Raw genomic sequence first — 16,512 nt, 5'->3', positions numbered from 1 at the left:
ATAAAACCTTAAAACACCATATGCATATTAGCTCTTATCTTCATTGCATGCTCTTTTAACTCAAATTTCCTACTTTTATGATCCTATCACAAGGAGATCAAGGAGAGAGGCAAAGGATCTATATTTCCACAAATATGTAGAGCAGGACCTTTTGTGGTAGCAAAAAAAAAAAAAAAACAGAAACAAAATAGGAGCCCATCAAATAAGGAATAATTGAACAAATCACAGCATATGAATGCAATCAAATGTTATTACTTTGTAATGTTCAGGCTAGCTTTCTGGAGGTCCTTTGGATTGGCCTTGGTCTCAGAAGGATAGACACCACAATAATGGTCAAGAATAGAGTCCAAAATCTTGATTGTCTCCTTCACAGTCTGAATCCAGCAGTCTGCCAGTCTGCCAATCTCAACCAGTCTCAGTCTCAGTCTGACTTTGTCCCCAGTTCTCTCAGCCCTTAAATACCCTATTACAATTACATCATTACAGTATACTGAGTATAAGCCAATCTAGAGTTATTATATCATTATATCAAACTAGAGTGATTATATCATTATATCAAACTAAAGTGATTATATCATTATATCATACTAGATATATGTGAACTAGAGAATCATCATCTCATCAATTCCACTGAGTTAACACCTTGTTTCAATATACTTCTCCAGAGTTCTTTAGAGAGATTATGAACTTCATATCCTATCTCTCATGCTTGCTACTTGTGTGAACATCATTAATTTAGCCTTCTTAGTTTCCCCACCTATAAAATTAAGAGATTGTATTAGATAGCCTTCAAAGTCCCCTTCATGTGATCCTATGAAAAATTTTTTAAAAAAATAATACTTCTTCATCCCTTGCCAATTAAGAATTAAATTAATAAAAGAAATAGCAATCTGTTCTTGCCTCCAGATAACTGCCTACTCTGAAGGATGGATTAAATATGAAGAAAGATTTAATTTCAATAAATGAGTAGCAAGTCTCTAACCTTGGAAAAGGAAGCCCTCACCTTTCAAAGAACATTAATAACTCAATTGACAATAGAACAAGGGTATTAACTCAGGCAATTAGAATTGCTCAGTGAGAAAGCCAGTCTCTTCTTGTCAGATTTTAGACTAAATGTTTTAAATGATCAATCTACGTTGACAGACAGAATTCCCATAAGCATTCCCATAAATGTTAAACCTATTCTTGACTTTCAGGATAAAAGGAACTTGTAGTGTTTTTTTAAACTTTGACCCATAAAATGAAAAAGACATTAGATTTCTCATGAGGGTCTGGTATCATGAGATCTATCTGTAAAATAATTTACTGTTTGATATCATGGGTCAAAGGGAGTAAAGTTCTAGAAAAATAGAAATAGGCACTATTTCCATGATTTCATTGGCTTAGGGAGCTCTTACTGAGGTGTTTTTTCAGCCAATATAGACTGATATTCCCTCTGAAAATTATAATCTTAAACAATCATCTAAGCACTAAATAGTTAAGTTATTTGCTTAAGGTTAGTCAGCTTTGTTAGAAGTAGGAAAGGAACTAAGTCTTCTTAGCCTCAGGGTCAATTCTCCATTACACTCTGTCAAATAAGCATTCCCCCCACACACCTGAAGCAACTAGGGTTAAGTGACTTGCCCAGAGTCACACAGGATGCATTAAGTGTCTGAGATCAAATTTGAACTCAGGTCCTCCTTACTTCAGGACTTGTACTCTATCCACTGAGCCATCTAGCTGCCCCTCAAGTAAGCATTTTAATAAAGATCAAAACTCTGGCACTGACTGTCTCCTTATTCACCCTAGTATCTGGTAAATGAAAAGCAAGTGTGCTAAAAAAAAATCTTAATAAAAAAATTCCTTTTTTTCTTGGAGAGAGGGATGTATTAATTGAGATTAACACTGGAAATTGAATCCAGCCATTCTGGAGAGCACTTTGGAACTATGCTCAAAAAATTATCAAACTTTGCATACCCTTTGATCCAGCAGTGTTACTACTGGGCTTATATCCCAAAGAGATTTTAAAGAAGGGAAAAGGACCTATATATGCAAGAATGTTTGTGGCAGCCCTCTTTGTAGTGGCCAGAAACTGGAAACTGACGTGGATGCCCCTCAATTGGAGAATAGCTGAGTAAATTGTGGTATATGAATGTTATGGAATATTATTGTTCTGTAAGAAATGACCAGCAGGATAATTTCAGAAAGGCCTAGAGAGACTTACATGAATTGATGCTGAGTGAAATGAGCAGGACTAGGAGATCATTATATACTTCAACATCACTATATGATGATCAATTCTGATGGACGTGGTCATCTTCAACAATGAGATGAACCAAATCAGTTCCAATAGAGCAGTAATGAACTGAACCAGCTACACCCAGTGAAAGAACTCTAGGAGATGAATATGAACCACTACATGGAATTCCCAATCCCTCTATTTTTGTCTGCCTGCATTTTTTATTTCCTTCATAGGCTAATTGTACACTCTTTCAAAGTCTGATTCTTTTTGTACAGCAAAATAACTGTTTGGACTTGTATACATATATTGTATTTAACTTATACTTTAAAATATTTAATATGTATTGGTCAACCTGTCATCTGGGGGAAGGGGTGGGGGGAAAGAAGGGAAAAGTTGGAACAAAAAGTTTTGCAATTGTCAATGCTGAAAATTTACCCATGCATATATCTTGTAAATAAAAAGCTATAATAATAATAATAATAAAGACTGGGAATTGAGCAGCTTCTCTTTTCTTAGCAGAAAGTCATTGGATGACCTTGTCAAATTGCTTGAACACCTAAAATTGAAGGAATATGATTGATTGAGTCTTGAGTCAATGGCAGAATTTAGATACTCCACCCCAATCTCTTAAGAATACCAGAGAACCCTAGAGGAAGGAGAAGGGTAACATACCTGTTCTTCAGTCAGTGAGGGGAAGGGGAGGATGTAGTCACTGTCACATGTGTATTTCATTTCTTGAAATTTATTAATTTTTTTCAACTTGAAAAATCCCCCCCTTTCCATAAAAAGGAATAGCTGTTATTGGAGAAATATTTTAAAACATATTTATTTGTTTAAAACTTAAATAGAAAATAGAAAAAAAAATTATGTGCACAGGATAAGACAGAATTCAAAATATATAACAATAAATTTCCATTTCAAGAAAGTGATTGTAATAATAGAACATATTGTATTTAGAACTGTCCATCTTGATTGTTGTCTTGGATGTGGGATTGTCCAGGCATATTGCCCAGCCCCTACCAACAATGTTATTGCCCTTAACTATGGACAGCTCCTCCCTAGCAAAGGTGAAGGTAGAGATGCACAGGATTGTCAGATTGGAGCTCATGATGCTGAGCTTGTGTGTGTTGATGGGCAGGTTGCAGGACAATTCCTTCAGGATGATATGGTTATACCATATAGCCTCCTGACTCCCAAACAGTAGTGCTGGAAGGGCCATGAAGTGGCCGAATGCTCAACAGGACGAGAAGCAGCAGATGCAGGAGCAGCAGAGGTGACCTGAGCAGCAACAGCAGCAGCAGGAGTCAAGGAAGAGAGGTGGTAACAGAGATATCTAGGACTCCTCACATTCAGCCCCAGAGGCCAGAGCCCTGGGTGGGAAAGGGACCATAGTTTCTATCTCCACATGAACCCTACCACCTTAGACAGAATAGTATGGGGAACGAATATAAAGGTCGGGTTCCTTTTAGAAAGTAAGTTGGATCAAAGAGGAAGGAAGTCAAGAAGTCCAATTGGGCTGGGCTGGGTTGGGTGGGGCTGGGCTGACTTGGTTCTCCCACAGCTGGAAGCTCCAGTTACCCCTTTGGGGCATTGAGTGGGGAGGGATGGTTAGGCTGTGCACTGGAAATGTACTCCTTATGGGAAATTCATTTGGTTGAAAAACTAACTATCAGTGTAGTAGCTGACTGATTCCATATTTGTCCTCATCGGAAGTGTTTGAGAACAGGGCTGAAAACAGGAGCAAGCCCACAGCACTGTTTCACTGTGTGATGGCTGGGAAAGCTCAAGAGCATTTTCAATTGTTCAGAACCCAGACAAGTATGCCATCATGAAATTGACATATTATACCTATAATCATACACATACATCCATGTGACGTTGTACTACACTTGTTTGCCCTCTGTTTCTCTACAGGTGGATAACACTGCCCTTACAACATAGCATTTCACTGTCTTTGTTGTGGTTTCATTGAATTTTATTTTCTTTCTCATTTTTTTTATCTGAATTTTCTTGTGCAGCAAGAAAATTGCATGAATATGACTGCCTATTTTGGATTTAACATATATTATACCATGTTTCGCATGTATTAGATTACATGCCATCTAGGGGAGAGGATGGGAGGAAGGAGGGGAAAAATTGGAACATAAGATTTTTCAAGGGTTAATATTGAAAAAAAATTATCCTTGCATATGTTTTGAAAATAAATAAAAAATTGAACGTTTCATATTCTTCTAGATATGTGTATATTGTTCTTGATTTAACCCATTCCCAATGTGAATAAGGTTTCAGAATTATCAGCTCTCCTCTCCATCTAATGTCTGTGTCATTTCTTGTTCTCGTACCTCATTCATATAACATAATTCCTGTATTTACCTTTTCCTAGATTTTTACTTTTTAGAATCACATTATACTCATGTCCAATCCATTTTTTAAAGTTGCCAAATAACTGATGATACTCTTAGACATATGACCTATATTTCCATATATAAAACATAAATCTTTTGTCCTTATTGAAAGACTTGAGATTAGTCTTTGATGTTTACCTGATATTTTTCTTGGCTCTTATATGTCAAATTTTCTATTAAGTTCAGGTTTTTTGCAACAAAATCCTAAAAATCTGGCAATTTATTGAATGTCCAATTTTTTTTACCATTCAGGATTATGGTTAATTTTGCTTGATATGAGATTTTTGAACTTAACCCTACTCCTTTTGTTCTTCAATAGGTAGTATTCTAAGACCTCTAATCTTCTATTGTAGCTGCTGATGGGTCTTGTGTGATGCTAATTTTGGTAACAGCATATTTGAATTGTTTTGTTATTTTTTTGCTTATAAAAATTTAGCAGTGATGTTGCTGTAGATTTTCCTCATAGGATCATTTTCAGGTAATGATCAATGGGTTTTTTTTTTTCCATTTCTACTTTCCCTTCTTGTTCTAACACTTCTGATCAATATTCTTTTCTTTTTTATAGTAGTAGCTTTTTATTTTTCAAAATACATATGAAGATAGCTTTCAATTCATCCTTGCAAAATTTTGTGTCCCAAATTTTTCTCCCTCTCTTCCCCCCACTCATCTCTCCTAGACAGCAAATAATCCAATATAGATTAAATGTGTAGTTCTTCTAAACATTTTTCAGTTAGTTCCAATTGTTTTTGTTTTCTCTTCTTGATTTGTTCTTCAAATCTGTTGTTATTCTTTTTCTCATTCTTTATACTTTGTTTTATTATGTCTTGGTCTCTTATGACTTCACTGGCTTGCCCTTGCCCAATTCTAATTTTCAAAGAGTCATTTTGTTTTTTAAGACTGTGGTTCTCAGGGCAGCTAGGTTGTGCAGTGGATAGAGTACCAGCCTTGAATTCAGGAGGACCTGAGTTCAAATCTTGTCTCAGACACTTAACACTTCCTAGCTGTGTGACCCTGGGCAAGTCACCTAACCCCAGCCTCAGGGAAAAAAAAAAACAAAAACAAAAAAACTTTTGACTCTTTCTTCTTTTTGAGTTGGTTGACTTTCTTTTCATAATCTTGTTTCTCTTGGATTGTTCTAATTTTTTAAAAAAGCTTTTCCTCAATCTCTTTTATTTTATTTTTAAAGTCTTTAAAAAATTCTTTTGAGCAGATGCCCATTTGATATTACTCTTTGGAGAGCCTTTTTTTTTTTTTCCCCAATGTCCTCCTCTAAAAATGAATCTTGGTCTTCCATATTCCCACAATAATTTTCTATGATTAGATTCTTTCTTCTTTGCCTACTCATTTTTTTAAAATAAGAGTTTGTTAATGTAATCACTTCTGGTACTTTGGTGGTGGTGGTGGTAGGTATGGTGCTTTTGGCTCAGGTCCTTTTAAAGTTCTTTCCTCTGGCCTATAACTCCAAAACAAGAACTCCACCCTCTTATAAGTGCCTACCATCAGTAGCATTCCTGACTTACTGTGTCTGCACTCACAGGAATGTGCTTGTTCCTTCTTACTCAGGGCCCCATCTGCACAGCTAGGTCTATAATTCCTTATCAGCAGAGGTTTCCACTCTCTTTCCCAACTCCAACACCCAACTCCCTACTCTATCTTGGAAGTGAAAGCTTCATGGTTGGGCTGAGGCTGCCTTCTAACCCAACTAATCCCAAGGCTCTCCTTGCTATTTCAGAGGAACCAGCCTGGAGATGTTTACACTTCCCAGGGGTCAAACCTCTATTCTGGTATGTTTCTTCAGGTCTTATTTAATTATCCCAGGAGGACCACTGTTTTGCCCAAATTCCTATTGATATGTAACCACTCTTTGTTTACTCTGAGATATAGTTTTGTCTTATTTTGGGGGGGAGATCTGAGCTTGTAATTTTTTGCCTATTTTGTACCTTCCCAGAATTCTCTAGAGAAATTTCTACTAAAATCAAATATGAGACCCTGAAGATATTTTACTGCTTCTTTTTCTTGGGAAGGAGAGTGGCAGGCAGTAAGGGTTAAGTGACTTGCTGAGGACCACATGACTATTAAGTGTCTGAGGTTCTAGCTGTTTCATTAAAATTATTTCTTATATTTATACTATTCTTGCTTCTGAATTAAATGGTTTGAAATTTATCTAAGTGTCCTCAAGGTTTTCTCCTAGGAAGCAGAGATAAGGCTTTATAAAGATATTTATATTATCAAGGCATGGAGCAGTGAAATAATAAGATCACAAAATAACTCAGTATTTGACCTAGGAGAAAACCAGTTTGCTTAATTCCCAAACCAGGATTTACATAATCCAACAGAAACACATCTTTATATTTTTAAATAGATATAAAGATAACAAATATTTGGATATGACTTACAAATAATTTACATATATTTAGAACATCCCTTCCTAAGCAGAGTTAGTAAATCTTTGTTTCCACCTCCCCACTCTTCCTTTTCATTTGTTCCTTTTCAAATTTGTCAAATTTGCTAACATAGTGCAGAGAGAAAGAGGAACAGAGTTATTATAAGAGAAGGCAGTAAAGAAAGTTATTCTTAGTTCATAATTCAAATCAATGAAGACTGAGCTATCTGGATTCCTCCCAGATAGACAGTGGGAAACAAAGCCACAGAGAAAGGGAAGCATAAAAATCTGCAGACTAAGCATGAAGGGTAGAATTTCTAGAGCCTCATGAAGACTGGAACAAGGGATTCAGTGCTTTTCATTTTCAAAATTAACCATCCTTTTCCTTATATACAAATATAATAAACTTAATAATAGGCTAAATAGATCATGTGCTAAGTTTAACCCCTGGCAGTTGAGGGGTGGGGAGTAGAGAAAATGGATCTCCCCTTACAAAATTCCAAATTTGTCCACTGTAAAATTAGTGACTAGGTTAAATGTAGGGATTCTATTTCAGTCTATAAAACACTTGCCAGCTATTTAACTCTCATTACTTCTTGTCCTAGATCCTACTTACTACAATTAGTTTTAGTTTCATTCCAAGACTTTGACTTTGGATAGGTCCATTATAGATGGGTTGTTTTGATTGACAACTGCATCTGTTTTCTTTTGTTTTCATAATAAACATTCACACAATGACTTGTAAAGACAAAGAGTTAAATTAGGGGGAAAGAAATGTGCTTTAGATGACAAAACTGAGGTTAAAGATTTTCTTTTTAAAAACTTTGTTAAAGTTTTCATTTCATAGATAGATGATCTCAAGAGTCAGTTCTTGTTCAGAATTTATGATTCTTGGTCTCAAGCCTTTAAACACACATAGAGACAAGATATTTTATCTGTGAAGATGAATATTAAAAAAAATTAACATAAGATAAATTTCTCTGGGAATATCTGAATTTGACTTCACTCTCAAGTCAACAAGTATCGTCATTGCTTTTTTACTTATCCCCTAAGAGTATTCAGTTCTTCTGTAAGGGCCATGCACAACATTTAGAATACAATATAATTTTATCAAAATGCATATATTTTGGGGAGAACTGAACATTACTAGTGTTGGGTGGGAAAGGACAACAGAGGGGAGCAGGAGCTATGTTCCATGTCCCCTTAAAGATAAAAGCAAAAGATAGATGTCTAGGTAAGTCTGTAGTTGGTAGTGTCACTGGGTTACAAAATGCTTCCCTGCATCTACTAAGACCCAGAGATACTATATCTGAAATGTTAGAAGAATAGGAACTGATGAAAATGGGAGCCATCAAGAGTGACCATGAAGCTAAGGGGCTGAGACCAGAAACCAAAATAGGATGAACAAAACCAGACCAATATCAGCAAAAACAAGGAAGATGCAAGGGAAATGTTTGTAAGGAGAGAAAATATACTGTAAGCCTTTGCATAGGGAAAAGGACCGTAAGCTTTCATTTTCCTACCTGGGCTCACAAGTGGCCTTGAACAGAAGCCTCTGCTTTATATCTCCTTGTACTAGTTGTTTATTGCCTTTGGTAGAATATTGGACCAAGTTCAACCCTATGAAAGGGGAAAGGGAACCACCAGAGATCTAGTAGCTAGACTCCATGCCAGATTTTGTGTACAGCTAAGCAGAATGAGAATTAAAATCCCCAGCAATCTGCTTGACCCATCATAGATAGAAATCAAAGCAGAAAAGATGGGTTGACAATGACTCATTTATCAGCTGTGCCAAATTTGAAAGCAATCTTGGAAAGAAAAGGGCTTTGTTGCAACTATTTCACCTTTTAAAAAAACAATTTATTTAAACATTCTTTGTTTAAAAAATTTGAGTTCCAAATTCTCCCTCACCTATTGAGAAGGCAAGAAAAAATATCAATTATACATGTCAAATCATGAAAAACATTTCCCAATTAATCACATCACCAAAAACTAAGAAAAATAAAGAAAGTGAGAAAATTTAACTTCATTTTGCACTCAGACTTCAATCACATCTCTTTCTGGAGGTGGATAGCATTTTTTCATTATGAATTCTTTGAAATTGTTTTGAATCATTGTATTGATCAGAGTAGTCAAGTGTTTTACAGCTGTTCATTATTACAACATTGCTGTTATTGTGTACAATAATTTCCAGATTCTTCTCACTTTACTTCACATCAGTCATATAGGTCTTGCTATTTTTTTTTTCTGAAACTACCCTCCTCATTATTTCTTAAAGCATAATAGTACTCCATCACAAACATATGTCACAACTTGTTCAACCACTCCCCATTAATGAGCAGCCCCTAAATTTCTAATTCTTTGCCACCACAAAAAGAGTTGTTATAAATATTTTTCTATAATTAGATCATTTTCCTTTTCCTTTGGTCAATTTGAGGTACAGACCTAGTAATGGTTTTGTTGGATCAAAGGGTATTCCCAGTTTTATAACTCTTTGGGCACAATTCTGGATTGTTTTCCATAATGATTGAATCAGTTTATTACTCCTCCAACACTTCATTAACATACCTATTTCCCCTCATCCCTGCTATCAATTGTCATTTCTAATAGGTATGAGGTTATTCCTTAGAGCTGTTTAAATTTGTCTTTCTCTAATCAATAGTGATTTTGAAGATTTTTTTTTCCATATGACTATTGATACCTTTAATTTCTTCTTCTGAAAACTACTTGTTTGTATCTTTTAATTATTTATCAGTTGGGGAATAGCTCATTCTTATAAATTTCAGTCAGTCCCTTATATACTTGAGAAATAAAGCCTTTTTCACAGAGTCTTGCTGTAAAACTTTTTATATTACTTCATTGTCTATAGTACCTTTTAGCAAAATGCAGTTTCCCTGATTATTTCTTTCAATCAGATATATTTTTGCTTTTGCTTTGTCTGAGATCATGATTGCCACCCCTTCCCTCTTCACTTCAGCTGAAATATGATAGATTCTGCTCTAGCCTTTCATTTCAACTTTTTTTTTTCTGTCTCTAGTGTGTCTCTTGTACACAACATACTGTTGTATTCTAATTTCTAATCTATTCTGTTATCTGCTTCTGTTTTTATGGGTGAGTTCATCCCATTCACATTCATAGTTATGATTACTGTGTATTTATCCCATTATGTTTTCCTCTATTTATCCCTTCTCTCTCTTTTAAATTCTATCCCTCCTCAAAAGTCTTCTATTCTGCTGTCTACTAGTTAGACTCATCCTCTCTATTATCATTTCCTCCTCTATATCCCTTATTTTCTTTCTCTCCTATTTTTGTATTGGGTAAAATAGATTTCAATAACCAACTGAGTGTAGGTATATATATACATACATACATACACAAGTATACATATACATACATATTTTTCTTCTTTGAACCAATTCCAATGAAAGTAAGGTTTCAACATTGCCTGCCAGTCCCCCCTTTTCCTCTCCACCATAAAAGTTCTACTTTGCATATCTCTTTTGTGGGAGTATATGTGCGTGTGTCTATATGTATGTATGTATACATAAATAGCACATATATGTATGTAAATATATACATATATAATATATACAAAGGCAAATATATATTTATGACATGTTCAATTTATCATACTTAGTAAAAATTAGAACTATAGCTATAGTGAGAAAATTTCCCCCCAGTTTACATCTCCTTTCCCTCTTCTCCCAGTGTTTCTCTTTTTAGAGATTTTTTCTAGAAATCATCCAAATACATTTAATTCACACTCATATCCAATGTCTCTGTAGATACCTTCTAACTACTCTATTAATATCAGATTTCTTAGGATTTACATGTATCATCTTACCATATAGGAAAGTAAACAGTTTAACTCTATTATAGAGTCCCTTATGATTGCTGTTTTATGCTTGCCTTTGTGTGAAATAGAGAGATAAAATTAAGAATTTACAGGAATATGTGAATTCTTTTTCTGTATTTTATTTTCATCATTTCCGTGTTTCCCCTATGACCTGCAGGCCCATATTTACTTGAGCCTTGGCCAAATATAAACATATTTATTTAACCTGAGCTGATGACATTTATCAGTATTTGACATTTATCGATATTTAATCTATTAGCTTGACCACTGTCTGCTTAATTATCTGAAGCCTGAAGACCTGATTTTCTATTTCCTAGAAATCAGGTGAGTTTAGGGAAACAGAAACCTTTCATTCTCTCTCTGGATTGCAACAACCAATTAGGTTCCTCCTCTCCTTTTCAATGCTCTCTTACTTGTGTGAACTTACAATGTTCTTTTACATGTATAATCTCTTGTATAAAAGCGTGTATCTTTACTACTTTTTTAGCCCTCCTACCACAAGCTTTCTCTTTCCCTTATCTAGTGATGGGACAACTCATCCTCCAGAGGTTTAATAAACAACCTTTCTGCTTTCTATTTTGAGTGATATCTGAGTAGGCATTTTGGGTAAGGGTCTTCTACATCCCACAAATCTTCTTATGTTTCTCTTGAATCTTAGTTTGAATTTTAAATTTTCTTATTCAGCTCTGATCTTTTTATCAATAATGCTGGAAAGTTTTATATTTAATTTAGTACCCATAGATTGCCTATAATCCTAGCTCTTTTGCCTTCTGTAATATCATATTCCAAGCCCTCCAGGGAATGAAAATCTTTGCAACAAAAATCTCTATTAAGGTCTAATTTTTGAACTATATAAGAAACTGATTCAAATTAGAAAACTAAGAGCCTTTTACTAAAAGATAAATGATTAAAGGATGTGAACAGACATTTCTCAAAGAGAAATATGTAAGCTACCAATAATAGGAAAAAAGTTTTTTAAGTACTTCATGTTATAGAATAGCAAATTGTTCTTCTAGTTCTGTTCACATTGCTTTATATATTTATAGAGATCTTCCCAGTTTGCTCTAAAATTGTCCATTTTATAATTTCTTGTGGTACAATAACATTCCATTTAATTTATATACCATAATTTTTTGAGTCTTCATCCAGTAGGAGGGTATTTCCCTTAGTTTCCCATTTTTGTCTATAAAAGGGGCTGTTGTAAACATTTTTATACAGGTCCCTTTCCTCCTTTTTATTTAAATTAATCTTTGTGGTTTTAGTCTTAATGAAATTTGGAGGTGTGTATTGGGAAATCTCAACTGATTTACTGCTTGTAACCCGCCATCTTGGTTCTGCCTCCTATTGCAATTATTATAAACTTGAACTCGCTTTCCCCAGGTTTGAATGTGATAATGAGATTGTGCCACCAGATGTTTCTATTTTTGCTGTATCTTCTCAGTAAATATCCCTTTGTTGAATCCAGAGTTGGGGGGAGGTAGGAGAAGGTTTCTATGTGATCTTAAATGAGAAACAATCTAAAAAGGACTTGAAGGGCTTAGTAGTGGAATTGTTGCATCAAATAGTATACAAAGTTTAGTATCTTTTAAGAGGTGACAGTTACAAATTGCTTTCTGGATTGACTAAAACAAGTCACATCTCACATTAACAATGAATCAAAGTGTCTATTTTTCCACAAGCCACTCAACATTTAACATTTTAATAGTGGTAAAATAGAACCTCAGAGTTGCTTTAATTTGAATCTGCAGAATTATTTGTGATTTAGAACATTTCCTCCTATGATTAATGATAGATTGCATTTATTCCTTTGAGAACTACTTGTTCATATATTGTGAACATTTATCTATTGATAAAACACCCTTGGTATTCTAATTTGAATCAGTTTCTTATATATTTTAGATGCAAGATCTTTATTAGAAAAGCTTTTTGTAGTGAATTTCCTTTATTAATTTGTTTCCCCTTTAATTTTAACTACATTGTTTTAGTCTGTGAAGAAAACTTTTAAATTTTATCTAATTAAAACTGTCCATTTTGTCTTATAAAATCCTCTTTTTATTATTTGTTTAGTCATGAGCTTTTTCCCTTTACACAGAATCCATGCTCTTCTCTTTTGTTAATTTGTCATGTATCTAGTTAGAGTTCACATTGGTACATGGTATAAGATGTATATATTTAATTTTTGACATTTTGCTGTTCAATTTTCATAGCGGTTTTTAAAATCAGATACTGAATCCTTTTTGCTTATCAAACACTATGCTACTGTGTTTGTGTGCTTCTATATATTATATCCCCAAATAGTTCCATTGATTAACTTGTTTATTTTGAAACCAAAATGCTGCAATGATTACCATTTTGTAGTACAACTTAAAGTTTTGTATGGATAGATCCTCTTGAGAGGATCTTTTCATACTGATAATGTTTTGAACCTGGTTGAATGGTTGGGTAATTGAATCCCAAAAGGGAAAATCTTGATAATTCTTTGGAATCTACCCAAAGATAAGTAAAAAAAATTAAAAAAAAAAAAGATTTTTATCCATCACCCATAAAAAGAAAACCCTAAGATCCTACAAAAGATTTCATATTTATAAAAGATTCCAAATCCATAATGTTGATGGAAGTAATGTCAGATTAAGGTAGCCCAATGGAAAGAAATATATTTGTGGCAGCTCTAGGGGCAGCTGAGGAGACTAAAGCAAAGAGAATGGAGGGTTCAAAGAAGGTGGAAAAAGCTGTAGTAGTGGTGATTACAGAGTCAAGAGAGGGAGAGCTCAAACTCAAAATTGAAATCAAGATTATAGCAATTTTGGGAATCAAGGGTTTTGGCTGTTAGGAAGGAATAGATGTTGGCAGAATCAAGTCCACTTTCTTTATGACTACAACTTATATAAGCCAAATTTGGTTACAGTTAAGGCAGCATACATTATAGAAAGATTCAAAGTATTGTATTGGTCATGAAAATAACTATATGGCATAAAGCAGTATTCAGAGAATTCAGAGTATTCAGAGAAGCTGCATATATTTTATATGGTAATGCTATAGTTGCACACTAAAATCATACACTAAATTTAACTTTACAAACCTTCTGTGGCCTGTTCCATATGAATCTTATTTTAAATTACCCTTAGAAAATATCTTTCATGTAGAATATTCATAGATTTCTAGTTGTACTAGACAGAATACATTATGACCAATATTAAAAGATTTTTTTTTTAATTTGAACTTGGATTGTTACGAATGAATACAAACATTGCCATATCCAAAGACAGAAACAAAGAATTCTATACAATGGAAACTGTGAACTTACTATATATGTCATTTTTTAAAAAGGGTACAGCAAATTCCACATAGTAATTACAATATAGCTTTTTTTTTCTGTGTCCCTTGTGAACTTCCTTCTTTTTATTTTTTAATGTTTTATCAATATTTTTCCTACATCTTTTTTTCATGTCACTATCACTATCCTCATTCTCCCTATGATGCTTATTAATTGTATTCGGAAAGGATCTTAGAAGTCATCAAGTCCAGTTGAGAAAACTGAAGCCAAGAGAGGATAAGATATTATATGACAGAGGTTTGAACACAGGTCCATTGACTTTGAACCCAGCACTCTTTTCACTGCACCAAGGTGAGTCTTCTCTCCTCCCTTAATAAATAAAATCACTCTCTTGTAACAAATAAGCCAAACTATGGTTATGTCTAGTATGTGGGTGTTTATGTATGTATGTGTATACCTTCTTCTCTAACAAGAGTTCATCTGACTTGTTCTCCAAAAGTGTGATGATGCTTATCATCAGTTGTCTGGAACTAAAACTAGTCATTGAATTCTTTAGTCTTCCAAACTTATTGACTTTTACAATTATGTACTGAATATATAAATGACTTTCTTGGTTCTTCTTACTGTACTCTTCAACATTAATACAGGTATTCACAAATTTCTCTGAATCCTTCCCTTTTTTAAAAATTCATTATTAACACAATGATGTTCCATCAAATTCACATGGCATAAATTCTTCAGCAATTACCCAGTAGATAAGTATCCATTTTACTTCCAATTATTTGCTATAATAAAAATCACTGATATAGTGTTTTCTTATATATGGATTACTTCACTCTAGCTTTGATTTTTTTTTTTTGGAGGTAAACTTAGTAGTGGTATTTCTGAATAAAATAAAATGTGGTTTTAGGGGTATAGTTCAAAATCACTTTCTGGTGTGGCTAAAGCAACTGACATATTCACTGACAGTGTTCAATGTTGCTGTCTTCCCATAGCTCCTTAAGCACATGTGATTATCCTTTAATGTCATCCCTGACAATTTAATTTGAAGTGGAACTTCAACAATGTTTTGTGTATTTCTCTTATATTTATTTAGGATTACTTAAAAATTAATTGATGTTAGTTTGAATTTCTTCCCTTAAGAAATAACTATAAATAACCTTTGATTACTTATTTAAAGAATGATGTCTGTCTACATATCATTTCCCTATGTTTTGGATATCAAATTTTTATTTGAGAAATTTGCTGAAATGATTTGTTTTCCTTCCCTCTCCTGGTAACAGTTTCCTTCCCAGTTCTGATTTTATAGATCTTGTTTTAAAAGTTTTCATTGTTATCTCTGATAATCCTTTCTTATCTCTGGTTTAATTAAGAACTACTCTATCCATTAATCTGAAAATTTATTTTCTTCCCTGTTCCTCTAATTTTTTATAATATGGTCTTTTAGACTGAGTCATGTCTACATTTGGAGCTTATAGTATCATACATTGTGAGATGCTAGTTGAACCTAATTTACCCAAAACCATTTCCTAATTTTTCTACTAATTTTGTGAAATAGTGACTCAACACAATAGCTGAGGTCCTTGACTTCATCAAGCACTGTACGTTCATGTTTGCTTTCTTCTGGTTGTGTTCCTAATCTGTTATGTTGATCAACTGCTCTATTTTTTAAGCAATGCCAAACTGTTTTGATCATTATAAATTTGTAATATTGCTTGAGATATAATAAACAACAATGATTATCATAGCTAATATTTATATTACACTTTAGTTTACAATACTTTATATTATTACCCTATTTGATCCTATTCCTTTTTCCCCCACTTCTTTTCATTATTTCCCTGGAGATTCTTGACCCTTTGCTCTTCAAATGAATTTTATTATTGTTTTGAATAGTTCAACAAAGCACTTCTTGAGTAATATGATATGGATGGGATGGACTTTCTAAATTAATTTAGGTAATATTATCATGTTTGTTATGTTAGAATTAATCAACCATGAAAAATAAATTCCATTCTGATTATTTGTCTCTTATTTCTACTAGTGGTTTGACTGAGTGGATATCCATCAGAGAATGGCTGAATAAGTTATGGTATACTAATGTTATGGAATATTATTATTCTATAAGAAATGATCAACAACATGATTTCAGAAAGGCCTGGAGAGACTTACATGAACTGATGCTAAAAAATTGTATACAACAACAGCAAGATTATATAATGATCAGTTTTGATGCATATGACTCTTTTCAACAGCAAGGTGAGTCAGGCCAGTTCCAATGATCTTCTGATGGAGAGAGAAAACTGCGGGGACTGAGTATGGATCACAACATAATATTTTCACTTTTTTTTGTTGTTTGCTCACATTTTGTTT

The sequence above is a fragment of the Sminthopsis crassicaudata genome, chromosome 2 (assembly GCF_048593235.1).
Source record: "Sminthopsis crassicaudata isolate SCR6 chromosome 2, ASM4859323v1, whole genome shotgun sequence".
NCBI classification, from domain to species: domain Eukaryota; kingdom Metazoa; phylum Chordata; class Mammalia; order Dasyuromorphia; family Dasyuridae; genus Sminthopsis; species Sminthopsis crassicaudata.
The sequence above is the reverse complement of the archived record's forward strand: the minus strand, read 5'-3'. Positions refer to the sequence as shown.